The sequence below is a fragment of the Stegostoma tigrinum genome, chromosome 1 (genome assembly GCF_030684315.1).
Source record: "Stegostoma tigrinum isolate sSteTig4 chromosome 1, sSteTig4.hap1, whole genome shotgun sequence".
Taxonomy (NCBI): domain Eukaryota; kingdom Metazoa; phylum Chordata; class Chondrichthyes; order Orectolobiformes; family Stegostomatidae; genus Stegostoma; species Stegostoma tigrinum.
The window spans coordinates 99379331-99398543 of record NC_081354.1 but is presented as its reverse complement, the minus strand read 5'-3'; the positions used below and the strand labels follow the sequence as shown (position 1 = coordinate 99398543).

The 19213-nt window shown below is 39.4% G+C and overlaps 1 protein-coding gene across 8 annotated transcripts in view; it reads left to right on the top strand.

The window, feature by feature from the left end:
• rbm47 (RNA binding motif protein 47) overlaps nt 1-19213 on the top strand; it is a 221212-nt gene that overhangs the window by 119575 nt on the left and 82424 nt on the right. The window contains exon 1 of one of the 8 annotated variants that reach the window (XM_048532564.2): nt 7524-7635. The exons of 5 other annotated variants lie outside the window; for them this stretch is intronic. The gene's annotated coding sequence lies outside the window, so the exon portion shown is untranslated. Of the gene's footprint in view, nt 1-7523; nt 7636-8751; nt 8816-8836; nt 9006-19213 lie in introns of those variants that run through there. 2 more of the 8 variants (XM_048532550.2, XM_048532596.2) reach the window with 2 other exon arrangements.

Genomic DNA, 19213 nt, shown 5'->3' with positions numbered 1-19213 from the left:
CCAGAATCGAATGCAATTGTTTAAACCTAAATTCAGTTGAACCAGCAACCTCTGACCCTGACTGCGAGGTCAGAGCGGTGCCTGTCAGTGAAGCTGATATCCTAGTGCTGGTGATGGCATTAACCCTTTCTCCCAGTTTCTCCGCACTAACAACTTTCCGTTTCTGCATTACATCTTCCCACATATTCTTTTGGCCTCCCCAGCAATGGATTTCCTTCTTCTGTAATTAAAGGAAGCCTGCCTCATCGAAGCACTTTCTAGCCAGGGAAATTTGCTTTTTTTTTGGTGAAATTTAAGTCTCTCGACACCGATGTCACAGCTCTGATCAGAGATATTTGGGACGTTTTAAACCAGTTCATCAAGTGTTGTGGCAGTTGGGAGATGACTGTTCCACCCTGCTATTTTAGCACACAACAAATTGGACATGGAAGGGTCACCCACCCATGTCTCAGAGCAGCTGATATGAAATCAGTAACAAAGAAGAGGCGGAAATTCCCAGCAGTGATATATTTGAAATAAATAGTTTCTCGTGTTGACATTCAGCAACTGGCATCACTTTCAAAGAAAATTGCCTTGCTTAGGGTTTTGTTGACTTAAAATGACAAATTACAAATATCTTAGAAATTCCTTTTGTGCAAATTGATGTCATTCAGCCCATTGAGTCCACACCAAGAATCCTACTTAGACCCACCCTCTCCCTATAATCCCACATTAACCATGGCCTACAATTCAGAGTCTGACGTGATACATCATCTTTATTATATTCCTACGGCTCTACTTATGTGGAAGCTATAATAACTGTACTAGAAGACTCAAGTACAAACTACTGCCAAAAGGAGCAGATCTGTTTCTGATGGGGCAGTAAATGCTTCCATCAATCACACAGCGAAAACAAAAATCTAATGTTGATGAGCTGTTTTAGAAAGGAGCTTTGCCGTTGATGAAGACTCAGCTGTTGAAGTCAGTGATTATTTGAGCCATACAGATGGGGAAAGACATTAACAGGGTACCTCACATTGCCTCAGGAATCCTGGTTGGGAAAGGAAGAATTGTTCAGGATTTCATCTCCTGACCATTAGCTAGAGCCATTCTCTAACTACATATACCTTGATATTGGGTGAGAAGAGATCAATCCTGCCTCTGATGCCGGTTCAATAGTTGACCAACACCATCCATGTTCACATCCAGACATGACCAGAGACTGGCTGATGGCATTAAAATTGTAATGCAATAAAGAACCAAAACCTTCGTTACAATGGAAAGGGATCCAGAAGCATCTCAATGATAAACATTTATGAGCAAGGGAGAATTTTGACAGGTTTTTCTTTATTGTAATTTGACCTCTTGCAAATTATCTGCCTTAGGAGATCAAATAGCATGGAAGTATGGAGAAGAGGTTTCTCCATTAGATGACCGATCGTATCTGGCATTTGTGACCCGTTTCTTTCTTAAATAATCTTGACAACACCACATCTGCCATAATATAAGACCATAGATACTGGAAATCTGAAATAAAAACAAGAAAAGGCTGTAAACATTTGATAACAATGATCTGAACCAAAGAATGTCAACCTGAAACATTGGTGGGATTTAATGTTGGCAAAGATGTTGAGACATTGCTGGAAAATCAGTGTAATACTCTGAGAGTCTTGATAATATTCCAAGGCATTCTGAAGGTTACCTGGGCAGTGACAACCCACCCTTCAAATTAATCCCTTAACAGAGCAGTAATTCCACCCATGAGAGCTTGCAGCTCTCAGCAGAACCTCTAAGAAATGGTGACCACTGGAGGCAGGTATTGCAATAAGGTCTTCAAAAGGGATTGCCAATGCATATATGTAGAGTGGTGGGTGTGGTGAGCTGGGGGTGGCATGATTGGAGGGAGGTCACTAGCAGGGAGTGAATCAGTTAATTAAGAACAAGGATGGCTTTGCACAGACCACATTCCACCCCTTCCACCCCCCCCCCACCCCCACCCCCACCTCCACCAATACCTGATCCTTTGATCAAGCAGACTGCTTGAGAACTAGGGGTCCTGTCAGTAAGCTGCAATCAGTCTTCACAGGGTTTGCTGCTTGGAGTCCTTCCTAGGTACAAGTTACCCATCCATTATCAGTGGGATAAGACCTTCAGATGGCCCTTATTTGAATGTACAACTGGCCTCCAGGCAGGAAAACCACCCTCCCGCAGCCCCCATATCCCCAAATGTGTGTGTATGGGTTAGTCATTCAGTTCTGCCTGCTACCTTTATTTCTCCTTCCACACAAGCTGGCTGAATATATCTGTTTATTGGGTACAGTGAAACAGATTCTGAATTCATCTTATCAAATAGTCCCAGAGATTCACTGAGAAAGGATTCCTGTGCTAACAGTGAAGGAGTGGATTTTAGCGCTCTGAGGAAGTCTTGTGATTGGGAAGTGTAGTGCACCTATACAATGCACCCGGTTACACCTCAGCCTGTGAATATTGGACAAATCCTTCCTGTGAGCTCTTACATAGAACATTACAGCACAGTACAGGCCCTTTGGCCCTCGATGTTGTGCCGACCTGCCATACCAATCTGAAGCCCATCTAACCTACACTATTCCATGTACATCCATATGCTTATCCAATGATGACTTAAATGTACCTAAAGTTGGCGAATCTACTGCCATTGCAGGCAAAGCGTTCCATTCCCTTACTACTCTCTGAGTAAAGAAACTACCTCTGACATCTGTCCTATATCTTTCACCCCTCAATTTAAAGCTATGCCCCCTCGTGCTCGCCGTCACCATTCTAGGAAAAAGGCTGTCCCTATCCACCCTAGCTAACCCTCTGATTATTTTATATGTTTCAATTAAGTCATCTGAATGTCAGCCACAACACTTGTTCAATCCAATTAAGCCAAAAACATAAACATGACCAAATTAGTTACAAGCTTATGCTTGTCATAAGAGCAAACATATTACCCTGGTAGCACTTTTAACTAAGTTTGAAATCCCATTACTCCTTTAGTAGACTTTCAGCTATAATTGGTAACTGCAGCAAATTGCCTGTCATAAACTGGCTAGAAGATGCGAGTTAAGTTATGAATTTCAGGCATTTGTGTAACTTGTGGAGGCTGGAATGATCATGGTGTCACTGGCTTGAAGCCCTTGTTATTTTAGCTCCTGGGCATCAATACTGTATTCTAAAGAATGAACTTCATTCTAGTGACTGACCACCATATGAAGGCATGGGTCAGATTGGACCTCTAGGCTCACACTGAGATTGATAGTGATTGGCTACAAATGATTTTTTTTTGGCATGAAGCCCCTTTAAAAATGATTTCAGATTTATAAAATTTACAAACTCTGGCAACACATCATCACAGTACCATCCATATTTTAATGATTGAAAAGAAACGACTATCTTATAAATATAAAATAAAATACTGTAAAAGCTAAGTGTTTTACACAAGGTTGCATTTGTGGAAAGAACTAGCCAGTTATTGTCTCGGGTGCATGTGAATATGGAAATCAAGAGTGACGGAAATGTGATAGGACCAATATTAGCAGCCTGGAAACACTGATTTATTTTTTTGCCTTGTAGAGGTAGCAGACACCAAAAATGAAAGTTCAAGGATTGCTAGAAATCAGACCTCTGACCTTATTTACATATTCAGGGCAAATTTTAGATGACCCTTTAACCAATTAGATGTGATCTAATCATGACTTACTGACTTCCATTGTAGAAGCCCATTAGTTGTGGAATGTTAGGCATTTGAGTTAGTGTGTAAATTGGATTTGTTTGAGGAATACAACTATAAATCTACATGACATGACACAAGGCATGAAATAACACGAAGTGTGATGCCGTTATCATAAACAGAAAATGACACACTACATACCAGTAATTTTAGAATATGCACTGGGACGAACAAAATACCATGCCTCCCACATGACTTGAAACATATAGACTTACATGGTGTCATCATAGCCCTAGCAGACCATAGGGCTGCTCTCTCATTAGAGAGAGACAACTAGTAATGATTTAACCTGAGGGCCACCAGACCTCAGGCGAGGTAAGAAGTTGAAAAGGAGAATCCTTCGTGGTAACCTCAGCTAATGAAGAGAATTGAATCCATACTGTAAGCATCATACTGCTTTGCAAACCAACCATCCAGCCAACCGAGCTAAATCAACCTTCAATATCGACTTAAACCTTAACTCAGTAATTCTATTTCACACAACTTATGGAAACATAAGAATTGGGTACATTGAGACTCAATCTAAAGGAGCTCATCCATCATACACCTCCAATCCTAATTCTCTTGTTGGGAGCCAACAATGGCATGGTTAGTAATACTCTTAGTAATGTTTAATAATATTCTTGCTTCTGAATTACAAGGTTCTGCATTCAAGCTCCACAAAAATCAAGCTGACACCCCAGTGTACTACTGAGGGAGCATTACAATGTTAGAGCTGCCATCTTTCAGATAAGATATTAAACTGATGTCAAATCCATGTGCTTAAGTGAATACAAATGTTCTGTGCAAGAGAAGGAGTGTTTTCCCCAGTCTTCGGGCCCACATTTGCCCCTCAATCAACATGACAAAAAAAAGCAAATGATGATCTTAATGGCAAATTGCTGTTTGTGGAAATTTGCTGAGTGCAAATTAGTTGTGGCATGTCTTACATTACAATAGTGACCACACTTCAAATAGTACTTAATTGGCTGTAAAACACTTTGAGATAGCCAGTGGTGGTGAAAACATTATGTTAATGGGACTCTAATTTTTTTGACAGCAACCTGCATTTTGAAACCCCAAATGTCCTCTCTATTACCTTTGCTTGGCAGATCATTCAAAACATTATTTCTAATTTAAAAACAGCTTTGGATATGATTGCAGGCAGTTACACTAGGATTGTGTTCACCAGAACCTCTGCCACCAAAATATTTATCTATTTGAAAGGGAAATTTTCACATTAAATTTGCTCTATTAATACAAATTATCGCTGAGGTAGTAAATGAATATGTCGCATCAGTCTTTACCAAGGAGTAAATGCTGCCAAAGTTATAATGAAAGATAGTTGATATACTGGATGGGCTAAGATCCAGTAATCATGGATGAGGGGCTAGCAAGACTAACTTTATGTTGTTTTTATCAAAAGAACCAAAAGGAATTCTGAAGGAAGAAAGGAGAAAGTAAGATACGGTCTATGACCTTAGAATCCTCTTTAAAAATGAGGACAGCGGATATGACCAAATTGAGAAAACTGGAGAATTGCAAATGTACACTCCTGTGGTTAAAAAATGTAAGGGAAAACCCAGTAGGTACAGACTCATCAGTTTAACTCCAGTGGTGGGAAAGCTTTGAGAAAGGATAACCCTGGTCAAAATTAACAGTACAATCATAAGACCATAGGATATTAAAGCAGAGTTAAGCCAGTTGACCACTGAGTATGTTCTGCCATTCGATCATGACTGATATGCTTCTCAACCCCGTTCTCCTGCCTTCTTCCCTTACACCTTGATCCCTTACCAGTCATGACCCTATCCATCTCTGTCTTAAATACATTCAATGATGTAGCCTCTACAGCCCTCTGCAGCAATGAGGTCCACAGATTGACCACCCTCTGGCTGGAGAAATTCCCCCTCATCTAAGTACTTGGAAAGCCGTTAAGGATTTTCTGAAAACAAATAATATTAAACTAACTTTTTTGATGAAATAGCAGATGTGGTTGATGAACTATGCAATTAATGTAAAAGAACTTCTAAAAGATGTTTGATAAACTGCAACATAATAGACTTGCCATTGAAGATCATAGTGTAAGAAGGGCATAACTATAAAGTTGGCCAAATGACAGTAATGTCGTGCCATATGTGATTCTGGGCTGTACAAATAAGGACAATAAATTGAGTACAACATTAAAGAAATCATGATGAACCTTTATAGAAAACTGCTCTGAAGTAGTTTTGTTCCACTTACATTTAATTTCAGTTTGATTTTGCACATCAGACATTGTGAAGAAAATGAAGGCTTTAGAGAAGATGCAGAAAAGCATCACAAGGATTTCAGGAATAAAAGACTTCTGTTACATGGTTAGATTGGACAAGCCAGGATTGTTCTCCTTGGAGAAGAGAAAGAGGAGATTTGATAACAGGAATTCAAAAATCATGAAGAAACAAGCGCATAGAGGTAAAGTTGCCATAGTCCTGCTGGACTAAGGGCTGCTTTATTATTAGACAGAGATGACTAATAGTGGTTTAACCAGAGGGCCACCATGCCTCAGGGGAGGGGATAAGTTGAGAAGGAGAATCCTTCACGGTGTGGAAATTGATGTTGGTGTAACTCTACATCACAACTCAGCTATCCAGCCAACTGAGCTAACCAACACCACCACTAGAGGATGTAGATTTAAAGTGATTGGCAAAAGAATCAGTCAAAATGTGGAAAAATGTTTAACGCATTGAGCAGTTATGATCTGAAATGTACAGTCTTTAAAAACCAATCAGGCAGATTAAAATGTGACTTCCAAAAGGGAAATGGATCACGTACTGAGGAGGAAAGGATAGCAGGTCTATAGGGACAGGCCTGGTCTGGGGTAATTAACTGCTCTTGCAGAACATGGACTGGACAAGCAAATGGCCTGTTTCTGTGCTATGAAGATTCTATGTATCTACATTTGTTTGATTCCTGTGCCAAAGAGCATTACCAGTGCTTGCTGATCGCTTTGTGACAGTTTGCAAAGGTCCATACCTGCATATATTCCCTCCCTAGCCTTCTTGAGAATAAGGTGATGGGGACTTACTCTATCTATTGGTTTAACCTGTATCTTCGTCCGTCTTAAAACAAAAGAACTGCAGGTGCTGGACATTGGACATCAGAAACAAAAACAGAAATTGCTGGAAAAACTCAGCAGGTCTGTCAGCATCTGTGGTGAGAAAACAGTTAACTTTTCATATCCACTAACCCTTCTTCAGAGCCCACGGCCAGTATCTTGGTATATTCTAAATTTGCCTTATTTATAAATTGAGTACTTCATGTATGTATGAGGCTTCATCCTCTGTTGACCGTCTACCTTCGAGATTATATTGCATTTAACCGTTAATCTTTCCTCGTAGTTGATACTCAATGCATCAATCGGTGCTAGATTAGACAACTTCAACTTGGGGCCTGGCTTCATAACTCTAATCATTTACATACATTTACTTACATACATGTGAGGACAAACTGAGAGTGGACTTCTGATCTCATTTATTATTTCTACCTCTTTCCTTCTCCTGGGCTGTTCCACTTAACTAGCCATTTGGATCTGAATACTGAGCCCGTGTTTCTCTCAGTAAAAACAAGACAGCAGAAAAAAGTAATTCAAATTTTACACACTATTTGAAGTTTTTGCTTGTTGTTTTCTTTCTTTTAGTATTGTGATAAACCTGTATTTGTGGCCTTTTTTCACATTTCAGTAATCAGTTATCTTTTTATGGCAATGATCAGTGATTGACAACCAAAGGCTAAATACATAAGTGCCTCCCCTTTCTACACTAGTTAAACAGATTAGCAGTATAGTACCTTAATTCCTAGTGCTGCTGATTAAGATTTGTGTATAGACTTGAGGAGAGTGAAGCAGCTTGCACAGATTTCTTAATGCATTAACAGTCTGGCCAGCACAGGTATGAGCTTTCCATTTATAATGTTTTTAAGTAACATTTTTTATTGCCATCACTGTTGAATGTCACTAATTCAAGCATTCTGTTTCACGCTTGTAAAATGGTCATTTCATTATGTTGCACAATGCTGTAGGATATTTGAAGAAAGTTGCTCTGAATTCATCAAAAATTCATATAACAAATTTTACAGTCCAATATGACTGTCAAAGATTAGAATCATTGTGTGAAATGTGTTGAACAAAGACCCCAAGCACTGTGGCTAGATTAAGTCTCAGTCCTCTAGTGAAAAATCACTCTTCAATGTTTTTTGAAATAGTTTTCTGCAATAGAATTTAGTCTTGACTTTGTGATGTACGGTGCTTCAAATGTTCAACCATCAACAATTATTGGGTCAGTAAACCATTTAGGTAACTGTAAAGCAACTCCAAGTAACGTCACTGTAGTTTTTCCCCATTTTCACTCCAGTGTCTCACCTGGACCTATTGTAGTTTTGTTTGCTCCCTGGCAAAATTCTTTCCTATGTTGTGGGATATCTGTATCTACTATACAATCACAGAAATCACTTGGTCTGGTTAATGTGCAAACAGCAATTAATTTCTGAAGTAAAGATTTAATGTGAAGAATGTTTTACTGTCTTCACTGTTTCTTTCTTCCGAGTGCTTATGTGCGAAATTGATAAGACATCATGAAAAAAAGTAAATACTCAGTTTATGTAGAACTTGGCACATGTTGCACTCTTCCAACTGAGAATTACCTATGGAAGCTAAATTGTCATGCCTTATGTTGACTAATTGTATAAATTAGTTCTTCAATTTTGCTTTTTTAAAAGTTTGCACAGCAGACCAGGATTTGAGAAAATCTAATTCAATATTCATTAAAATGTTCAGTGATATTTTTAGTTTGGTTTCTGAATTTTAATTTTCCACAGATTCTTCACTATTCTTTCTGAAATGGCGCTGTGGTAAGCAGTCACTGACACTGTGTGCTCGTTTTATTTTCTCCCCCCTTTTCCCTCTTGTCTGTCTTTGTGCACCTTGTACTCGGTGGAGCTGTTTGCTCTAAGGGTGGGACAGGAGAGTTGTTTTGTGTCTAGTGAAACATTAACTAGAAGCAATCAGCCATGAGTCTGAAGGGCATTCCATTGCCGTACTGGACTGAGAGAGGAGAATACACCTTGCTGAAGGTAGAGATTTTACCGCCCATGTCTACCTCTATTTTTATATATCTGTTCGAAAACTTGCGAACTAGATTCAGTAAAAACTGAAGCAGCAATATAAAAACAAAGGAGGTTGCTGAAAATAGCTGTGTAGAATTAAACTAACCGTAATCTTCAATATTGTGAGTACAACTGATTAGTTGACGTTTCTCCCAACGTAAGTATTCACGTAACTTGTTGAATGTCCGGCTGACAAGTTTGATAAATTCTCTTGAAAGTATTGCTCTTGAGCTATTAACAGTTTACTTCTGGTTGATACATTTGGTGAGTGTGTCAGTTCTAAGCCTGCTGCTGTGAAATGCTCGGTGAGTGTGGTTTCCAGGCTCCTATGAACTTAAATCAGTTCTTTCATTTTTCTCTCTCTTTTGCTTGCTTCCTTCCTTCCTTCCTTCCTTTCCTTGGACGTGTAAATTTACAACGGTGTAAGTTTTCCACAGACCCCAGCAGCTCGTTAGTACCTGACCCAAACAGCACTTCTCAACCTTTGAACTTCAAAGTAGCTCAGCTGTTAATGTTACCGCGAAGCATTCTGGACAAACCTAATCCATTCGCACCCAGCTGCCTACGTTGCTTATTGCCCGCCTTTGCTCCCCCCCGCCCCCCGCAAACAAGTGTTAACAGCACGACAATCTTTTGCTGTTTTTGTCTTGGGGACATAAAGAGCACCCTGACTACTATCAGCTCATTTTTATCGTAATGCAGAACATTTTGTGTTTTGCTTCACATTACATTAGCTAATGCCTTTTGTCGTTTGTGTATTGGCAGAACTGGTCAAACAGTTCTTAAAAATGTACTGTGGCAAATAGAAATGAGATAACACAATGGTGATTGTTGTAAACCAGGAAGAGGGGACCAGACAGCGAACGTGACTCCATTGAAGATCAGACCCAGTAAATTCACAATAAATACCACATTTATTAAAAGTGCAAATGGAAACAAGATGCTAATAATTAACTATATTAGCCCGGGTTCAGAAAATTGCAAACTCTGCGATATTCGTCGTCACCTGTAATCCTTAGTGAGATTAAATAATCAAACTGACTTTTTATTTACTTTATATTTTTCCATTGTTTTCAAATTGTGACTTTGATCCCTCTGCCAGTCAATGCTTCAATTCTAAGAGCCTCGCAAATTCGAGGAATTGGTTTACTCAGTTGTGGTAAAGTGGTCTTTTCTCACTGCGGAGGAGGCGATTACATCAAGCAAATTTCACACCTACCCCCTTGTCAGGAGAGCTGCTGCCCATTTTTTTTACATGTGGGTTAGGACATGATTGGCTGCTTTTCTCCTAGCAACCTGCCATTATCTTGTCTCACAGGTGAAGGCAGTAAAGTACACAGCTGTGGTGTCCAAGATGTTTCCTTAAACCTGAGTTTGAAATATAATTTTACAGTTTTCTTTTTTCTGATTTTGAGAATCAAGGACCTGTTTGGACTGTGGTTCAAGGGAATCACATCTCCTACAAACTCCAGTGCCTCTCTTGTTTTGGCACTGAGAAAATAAACCTTTTCAAAAATTGTGCCACTGTTTGTTGTATTAGTATCATTTGCTGTACTATAGTGAATTTGTTAGTAATCCAAAAAAAAAGTTTTGAAAAGTTTGACGAAATGTCTATTATCCTTAAAAAAAGTTAGTTTTTAAAGTCTTCATCCAGAGACTTGCAAATCGGTGCAATTAGCAGAAACTCACAATGGTGATCATTTCAGTTTGAGAGGATTTCCAGTTTTGTATACAGAGCCATTTTCCACTAGTTCTTTTAAAATAGAACAAATCATTGTGAAAACTATTTACCCGTGACATTTTTGTATAAATTTCATTGAGTTTTGCCACTGGTTTGGCAAATTTTGAGGAATTAGGGGAAAAACCAATGCAACCAAATGGAAATGTCAGGCCATTGAGTTTCAGCAGAGTAGAGAGGAGCTTTTTTCTGTCCATATTTGTAACGAAGCTCTGTGTACTTTTTAGTTCCTTGCAAAAGAAGCACCCGACTATTAAACCTAATCTCCCATAGTCCATGAAAATATAAATTCTGTTTCCAATTTATCTCATTTCCTGAGTGAAGGTTTTGCATAATTCTTCCTAGCCCACCAATATGTCATCACTTGATATATTTAGGTTTGTTGGTGATTTGCTATCTGATCTTACATACTACACTTTATCCTTGAACAGTTCTTTTCTTCTCTCATTCCTGTGACTGCAGGAAGCAACATGTTCCACATAAGACTGTCTTATACCCACTTACTGAAAATTTGTAAAATGCTATGAATTGTACAACTGCATTGTATGTGATACACCACTGCCATAATGTATCCAACATTGGTTGATACTCAAACAAACAGAAAAGGTTGGGAATAGGAGTTGATTTATTTTACTTGCAAACAAGGGATGCTTAAGTCAGTAAAGTCTTTACACCAAAGGTAGTGACTTAGTTTCACCTGGTCATTTTTAAGCTCTTGTGTTAATAAGCTTTCAGTTATAAAGAGAGGGGATGAATGCAACCAAAGTATATTCAGGGCTTCACGCGGCTGTGAAGGTCAGTTGCTGAACCAACATTTCTACATTTAACAGTTCTGCAGAGCCATTGTTCTGTTACAGTTTTGAAGATGAGTCAGGAAGATCATTTACAAATAAAAGATTATAATTTACTTTACTGAGGCATTTGTAAGCTTCTAAAAACAGTTGAAATAAGTTCATATGTTTTCTCATCTTTATGAAGTAGAGTCTTCTCTTAAAAAATAATAATCCAAAAAGTTAATTGTTTTAACGGCTTTGACAAGATGCCGATTAGCCTGAAAATTACTTAATTTTTACTTTTTTAATGTCTTCATCTAGACACTGCAAATCAGTGTATTTGGCAGAAACTCTCAGTGGTGATCAATTCAATGTGAGGGCCCTGCCAGTTTTGTATGAAGAGCCATTTTCCACCAGCATTTTTTTAAAATAATACAAATCATTATAAACTATTTACTGGTGGCATTTTTGTGCTTAAATTTCATTGAGCATATACTGAAAAGTAAATAAAGTTGGACATGAGTTTCCATTGCCATCAAGTGTAATGAAGATAGCTATATGTAACGCCAACTGTGGACAGTTCAATATAATCAAGTTAATTACTACCATAAAATCAAAATTGCATAATGTTTACCACATATTTCTGAAGGGATCTAACGTATATTAAATTGAGGCATTCAAAAGAGAATTAGATGGTGATTTCAAAGGGAAGAATGTGCAGAGTTCCAGAGAGAAGTCAGGAGAGTGGCACTTACTGAGTTATTCATTTGGAGAGCTGGTGCAAGCATGAAGATACGAATAGACTCCTGCACTGTAACAACTGTGATTTCCCTGAAATGCAAAATTATATGCCTGGCAGTAGCTTTTATACTGGGGGGCCGGGGCGGGGGTGGGGGGGGGGGGGGTGCGTCCTGAATTTTTGCTGGAGTTCTCTTGGTATCCTGCCAAATTCAGCAAGGAACTCTTCAATGAAAATATCTTAAACGCTGTTCAAAGTCGCTTTTTAGCATATGTTATTTTACTGGGGCCTCCATGAAAATGACAGGCAACCGGGAGAGCCCTTGTGGACATTAAGTACCAAGCTGTTTGGTTTCAGATTCTGGAAAACTGCTACCTGCAAATTGACTTCTGATATGTCTATTACTAATTTTGTGGTCCAGTTACAGACCCTGTAGGTTAAAGTATAATCTTGAGATTTAGGAGCCTATCTCCAGATTATGAAACTGGATTTAACAGGATAAATCTTAGGTTTAAAGACAGTACAAAAACCAGAAGAAAAGAAACTTTACGATGAAACCAGTTCGGAACTTCCATTTGTATTATATCATTCCATCTCAGGGATAATGTCATAAATCTAAGGTAGAAATGTGACGTTTTGCATTTGTTGCATTTTCTTAGTTTGGTTTCTTGTGTATTTTCTGGCTTTACCCCAAGTGGTCTCGCTTTTGTTTTATTCATTTGTGGGTTGTAGGCGTCGCTGTCTGGCTAGCATTTCTTAACCGTCCCCAGATGTGACACGCAAATATTAATGAAATTTTGTTCACCAGTTTAAGTGTTTTGCTATGCCTATAGTGCCAGTTACAAAGTGAGCATGGCAGAATTTGGAAGGTTTCTGATTTCCAAACAGCAATATAACTAGGATTTAGGGTTAAGGTTATTGCCTCAGGTGGTGGTGTGGAGAATGGGAGACCAGTAAAATATCGGAGTTATGTTGGGACAGTTCCCCAACATAGTTTGTTGACAGAGAAGTGACACTCCCCCGCCCCCCCGCCAAAAAAAACCATGGAGAGTCCACAAACATAATGGACGTGTCCTGCTGAGCCACCTTTGGTAGCGGTTCCACAGCCCAAAGGGAGGACAGGGATGGTAACCTCTGTGACCCAATCCTTGATCCGTAAATTTTTCAATTGCTTTTTACATACTTGATGGAGTTCCAAAGTCCCAGGTCTCCCTGGGCAGTGCCCACCCTCTCCCAGTGACATTGCCGAGCTGCTGACTCTGACCTGGCAGCTTCGGGAGCCTGCCTCTTTGAACGGTGGACACATAGGCTACTTGTAGTAAAGTTGCCCTGTGAGTCTCACTGACATCATGATCCTGACGCCTGTGAGAAAATTCAACCCAATGCCTCTCAACATTTAATTCTCCATCTTTGCAGCCAACTTTTTTTTTCCCCTGTAGAAACATTCAAATTCAGAGCTGAAATAGAGTTGATAGCCAGAGACTATTTCCCAGGGCAGAAATGGCTAGCACGAGGGGTCATAGTTTTAAGCTGGTTGGTGGAAAGTATAGAGGGGATGTCAGAGGCAGGTTCTTTACGCAGAGAGTTGTGAGAGCATGGAATGCGTTGCCAGCAGCAGTTGTGGAAGCAAGGTCATTGGGGTCATTTAAGAGACTGCTGGACATGTATATGGTCACAGAAATTTGAGGGTGCATACATGAGGATCAATGGTCGGCACAACATTGTGGGCTGAAGGGCCTGTTCTGTGCTGTACTGTTCTATGTTCTATGTTCTATGCTCTAAATGTTAAAATTTTAAATGAGAGATGTGGCATTCGGTTAACTGCATATCTCCTCCTTGTGTAATTTTTCCTTAAATATTTTTTAACCGTTCCAATTCCTTTTGTTTCCTCATTCATTTTCACTATCTTAATTTCACTTAATTTTTCCTCCTGTTCCATTTTGAGATCACTTTGCATTTGGAAACAGGAATCTAATGAATGCAATTAATATTGCAGTTGACCTCTATTACATATGTGTGCTTTATTTGGAGTTCTCAAATATGTCCTCCTCAAGCCTTACAAGATATTTATGCATCCTTTCCACGATAGGATTTCCTCTAACTGTGCTGCTATTTTACATCTTCATGTTAACAACAACAAGCTATCTCTGGAATTGCAGATTGACCCAGACTGCTGGGATTGGAAATGGGTGATAACGAATTATAACTGAATGGAGAGAACTCGTGTGGCTGACATAATCACAAAAATTTAAATCTCCCAAACCTAATAGGAGCAACCAAGCTGGAAGTAAAAATAATTCACATTTGAGCATTTCATGTCATGCCTCCATTTCAAACTTCTCCTTAGGGAAGTTTTAATTTCCTGGTGCTTATTTGCAGAGTTGGGTCCTGAGAGCAAAGAGGCCAAATTCAAGAGAAGTTTTAAAGGAATGTGGCCATATGCCTGACCCACATGCTTATTCCACTGTAGCTCACAAGATTCAAAATACCAGCAGCAAGACAGCTATATTGGGTTGATAAGTGTGGAGCTGGAGGAGCACAGCAGGCCAAGGCAGCATCAGAGGAGCCAGAAAGCTGATGTTTCGGGTCGAGACCCTTCTCCACACTATAGCTCTGACTCCAACATCAGCAGCTCTTACTGTCTCTACATTGGGGTGATGATTACATTCACAGGGGCTGCACCATGGTGACAACAGCATAGAATATTTCTGGAGAACATAGGATGGGCATTTCTACTCCTTCAGATCACACAAAATTAATTGAAAGCCGAACTTTTATGATCCTGTTGACTACATGGCTGGGTAAATTTTGGCAGGCCTGAAATGCTGGCAGTCAGATCACCAGTTTAGAGGCTGCACAACTTTTTGACACTGCTAGAGCTTTATTTACACCAGAATGGCCCAAGTTAAAATCTACTGCCAAGGCTGGGCTGACTTGTTCCCCTTTTATGACTGGCCCACCTGATCTACTCTCTGCTCTGCTTAATTCATGACTGTATGTCCACTCACACATGCATTTTGGGCATTCCCCTGGTCATCACTTTTTTTTTTCTATTATTAATACTTTATATTCACCTCATTATGTTTTCTCACCTTCGAGCCATTTGGCCAGACGCCTTTTTATTTCACCCATCTGAAATGTATTTGCCCCCGCCCACCCCCATCAACTGTTATCTGAATGTCTGTGCTCTGATTCTCCCCTGCAGTTATCCCTGGGACAAGTTTAAACTCCTCCTCAATATGTCCACACCTACCATTTGTGCTATTTTCAAAGTTCTGAGCCCATGAAGCCGTGTCTTTAGGACTAGCAGTCCCAGCTGACGTCTTCATTCTTGAGGGGCTACACCTTGCAACCTCTTTCCTGACCTGCTCATCTGACCCACCATTGCCTTGGATTCAGTCAGTGGAACAGGAGTAATTGATAATCTCTGACTTCCCTCCAGAATGGCTATCCTCTCAGTCTGCACTGTGCGTGCCTTGTTGGAGATGAACATTTTGGCAATTTCTTATTTTAACATGTACACTGAAGTCACCAGCATTCTGTTCTTCCAAAACTACTTCTGGCACATCTTCCTGTCCTCATGGCTATCCTTTCATGTTGCCATACCTTGTGACCTCTCAACCTGCAACCTCTGGATCACCGACAAGGCAATCCCTGACCATTTTCTTATGTTCATTACCACAAATACCATCTTAGATTGCTCCCAACCTAACATTTTTCTTTGATCTTTAAAGGGAAGTTTTCTTCCCCTACATTAGTTGCAATCATACTTGCAAACTTTCATTGCTGTCCCTCACCCAACACAATATCTGAACTTATTCATTTGTATCAACCATTCCCACGCCTCGACCATTACTGCTTTGTCCTAGGAAAAGCATGCACTGTCTTCCATTCAGCCTGTTACCAGCATATGAAGGATTGAACTGGCTAGGTTTGTGTCTGCTGGTATTCAGAAGGGTAAGCAGCAACTGAAGAGGTTGTCCAGACTCCCCAGGCTCATAAATGTTTCAAAGTAGATGTGAAGAGGGCATTTCTGTCAATGAGAATCTAGAATGAGGTGTAACTATTTTAAAAATCAGAGTTAACCATGTAACATGGAGATTAAGTGAATTATTTTTCTGTCAGATTGTTGTGAGTCTTTGAAAGTGTTCCTGAAAAGTTTGCAGAATTGGGTTTTTAAGACAGGTAAGTAAAAACTCCTGTTCAGTGGTTGTTGGAGTAGGTGGGAATGTGGATTTGGGTTTATGTTCAGTTCAGCCATGTTTGTATAAAATGGCAGAGTTTACTTGGGTCATTCTCCTGCTTTGTGTTGGTGTGTATGTCTGCTGGGCCCTTACATGGGGAGAGCTCCATGGACTTTGCACTACACATGCAGCCATGTGTTTTCCTGCTGCCTAGCAGTGTTTTAAGTTTTCATCATGACTCTTGAATAATGTAGATGTGTAAGTCTCAGTACTCCATTATTGGGCAGGAGAGAGTTATGCTACATAAGGGAAGGGGCAAAGGAATTACTACCTTTTGAGGGAGGACTACCCCTAGCGTTCAGTAACTGCCTTCCAAAGTTCATGTTCCCCTTCCATTTCATCATTTTAAAAATGTTTTTATAAACAAGCTCCCTACTGTATTATTGTTATACTCTATTATTCTCCATTCTCAGTTCCTCACTGTTCTCAAAACTCATGCGCCCAATGGTGTTCAGATTTCCCCATACTATTCACAAGCACCATCATGCTCAAAGTAAAGTAAGTTCTTTTGTAAAGCAAACATCAACAAGGTTGTCCAACACTACTTCATGAAGGTGGTATCCTTTTGATTGGAAAATATATCTTTTGAATGTTGTTTTTTTTTGTGAATTGACAGAAATGAATGCAGGATTCCAAATATGAACCAGCACTGTCAGAGCAGTTCTGGGGAAATAGTGTGATAGTGCCATTTTGCTGTCCATATCCTAACTCAGACAATTCCCTATCACTTGTTGTAAAACAAAAAACCTGTGGATGCTGGAAATCTAAAACATAAAACAAAAATTGCTTTAGAAATCTAACAGAGAAAAACAGTCAATACACCTGGGTCTGAAACTTGGACCGTTTTTCACCACAGAGGCTGCCGGACCCAGTGAGCCCTGCTAGCAATTTCTGTTTTGTTCTCTCTCACTTGTGTCAACTGATTCTGTTGGATCCAAAACAGTGAGATCTTGATTTTAGAATTCTCATGCTCGCTGTCAAGTTCCTCCAGGCCCCAAAGCTCTTTCAGTTCTGGCTTCTTGTACTTTTCTAAAATCCATTGCACCGCAATTTATGGTCATGCCTTTGAACTGTCTAGGCACAATGCTGTGCAGGTCCCTCCCAACAGACTGGATATTACACAAGCCCACTCTTTTTGTATTTTCAGTCAGCGGTGTATGGAAAATAAATTGGGCGTTCAGACCACCACCTTCTAACCCAGTGCCCATCCTACTCCCACAGTATGGGCAGATGTCAAAACCAGCATAAACCATCCACCATATGTCAATAAATAATTGGGCATGCAGGCCTGAGTAGACAGGCTGGTTTTAAAGATGTTTTTAAAGTGATGAAATGGAAAGGGACTATTAATTTTGGAAGATGCTATTTGAATATTGGGGCACACCTCCCCTAGAAGTTAGTGAACACTTTTTCTTCCTTCCCTAAAGTGGAATACCATGTATACTCATCTAAAAGTCAAAATTTTTAGACGTTTTTAAGGTTAAATTTATGGGGTTGACTATTACATGGATACTACTTTTGAGGGGCTGAAATTCATGCTACAGTTCAAAGTACTGTATCGTTGGCAGAAACCCAATTGATCTCTAAATGAGTCGTTCAGCAGGTAGCTTTTGTGCCATCTTAGTTCTCTGCTGATGTACTAAGTCATGCTTTCTCATGAACCTTGTGCACTCTCCAGCGCTTGCCTTAAAATCCATAATTCCTTTTTTAATTTGTTTTGTGCATGGATTCAGATGGCTTCACGACTAACACATTTTCCATTTTGATGACTTTCAGGTACCCACTCAGCAATGTTTTTTTCCCCCCGTTGTGACCACTTGCTGGGTTCACCTCTGTTGGCATTCTTTCATTTTGGCAATCTGGAGTTAGTTCGATATCTTTCTCCAGTCTCTCCAGTTTCTCCAAAACACAATATTCTCTTGCTGGCACACGGTTATTTGCCTTTTCCACAACATTAATAATTTTCAGTTTGAATGCTGCTGTAAATGTTTTGTTTATTTTCTGGAGGGCATTTTTACACAAAATGAAGAATTTCAAGATGCTTAATAGCATGAAAAAGAATTCATTTCTTCACTGTAACGTTTATGTACAGGAATAATACCTTGACTCTCAAATGTTGATCTGTTATCTGTGAAGAACTAGGGTTGACTTTTACATGAGATATGTGGAAAATCTCAGATTTTTTTTTGGCCAAAAGTAGGGGATTGACCTTTACTCGAGTTTATGTACAGTAAAGCTCTTCCGTCCAAAGGCCACCCATCATTCCAGTAAAGCAACTTAGAAAAATGCTATGGAAATGCATGCATTGGTGGTGGTGGTGGTGGTAGTAATAGTAAATGTTCTGTGAATGTATTTATGATTTCATTACACTTTGTGTGCAGAGGAACTCTGGCCAAGGTATTTCACGTCCATGTACTTCGAATTGGTTTGTGAAATCGCTCCCATAATCACAAGCTATTCACTGATAACTCATCATTATCTACACTGCAGTTACTTATTACCTTTCTCAGCACTGCAGAGGTCACTAGCTTCTATACAAGCTAAATGATCATTTTTTTAAAAAAATTGATTTTTCTGTGATCTGTCATACTGAGACTGTCACATAGTGATATTGTTACAAATTGAAGAATCTACATTAGAACTATAACATTAAAACAAAAAAAGTCTAAAATTCAGACAGAGGTTCAAATTGCCATTCCAATTCCAAAAAAAAGCCCTGAAATTATTTTTACATTTTCCTGTCTTGATTAACTTTTTTTCACATCCCTCCTTTGTCATTTTTCTATTTGTAATTCTCATCTGTCATTCTTTTCCAGTTTCTGTATTACAGTTCCGGTTTTGCTTTTTGTCATTAATGGTGAATTTCCTATG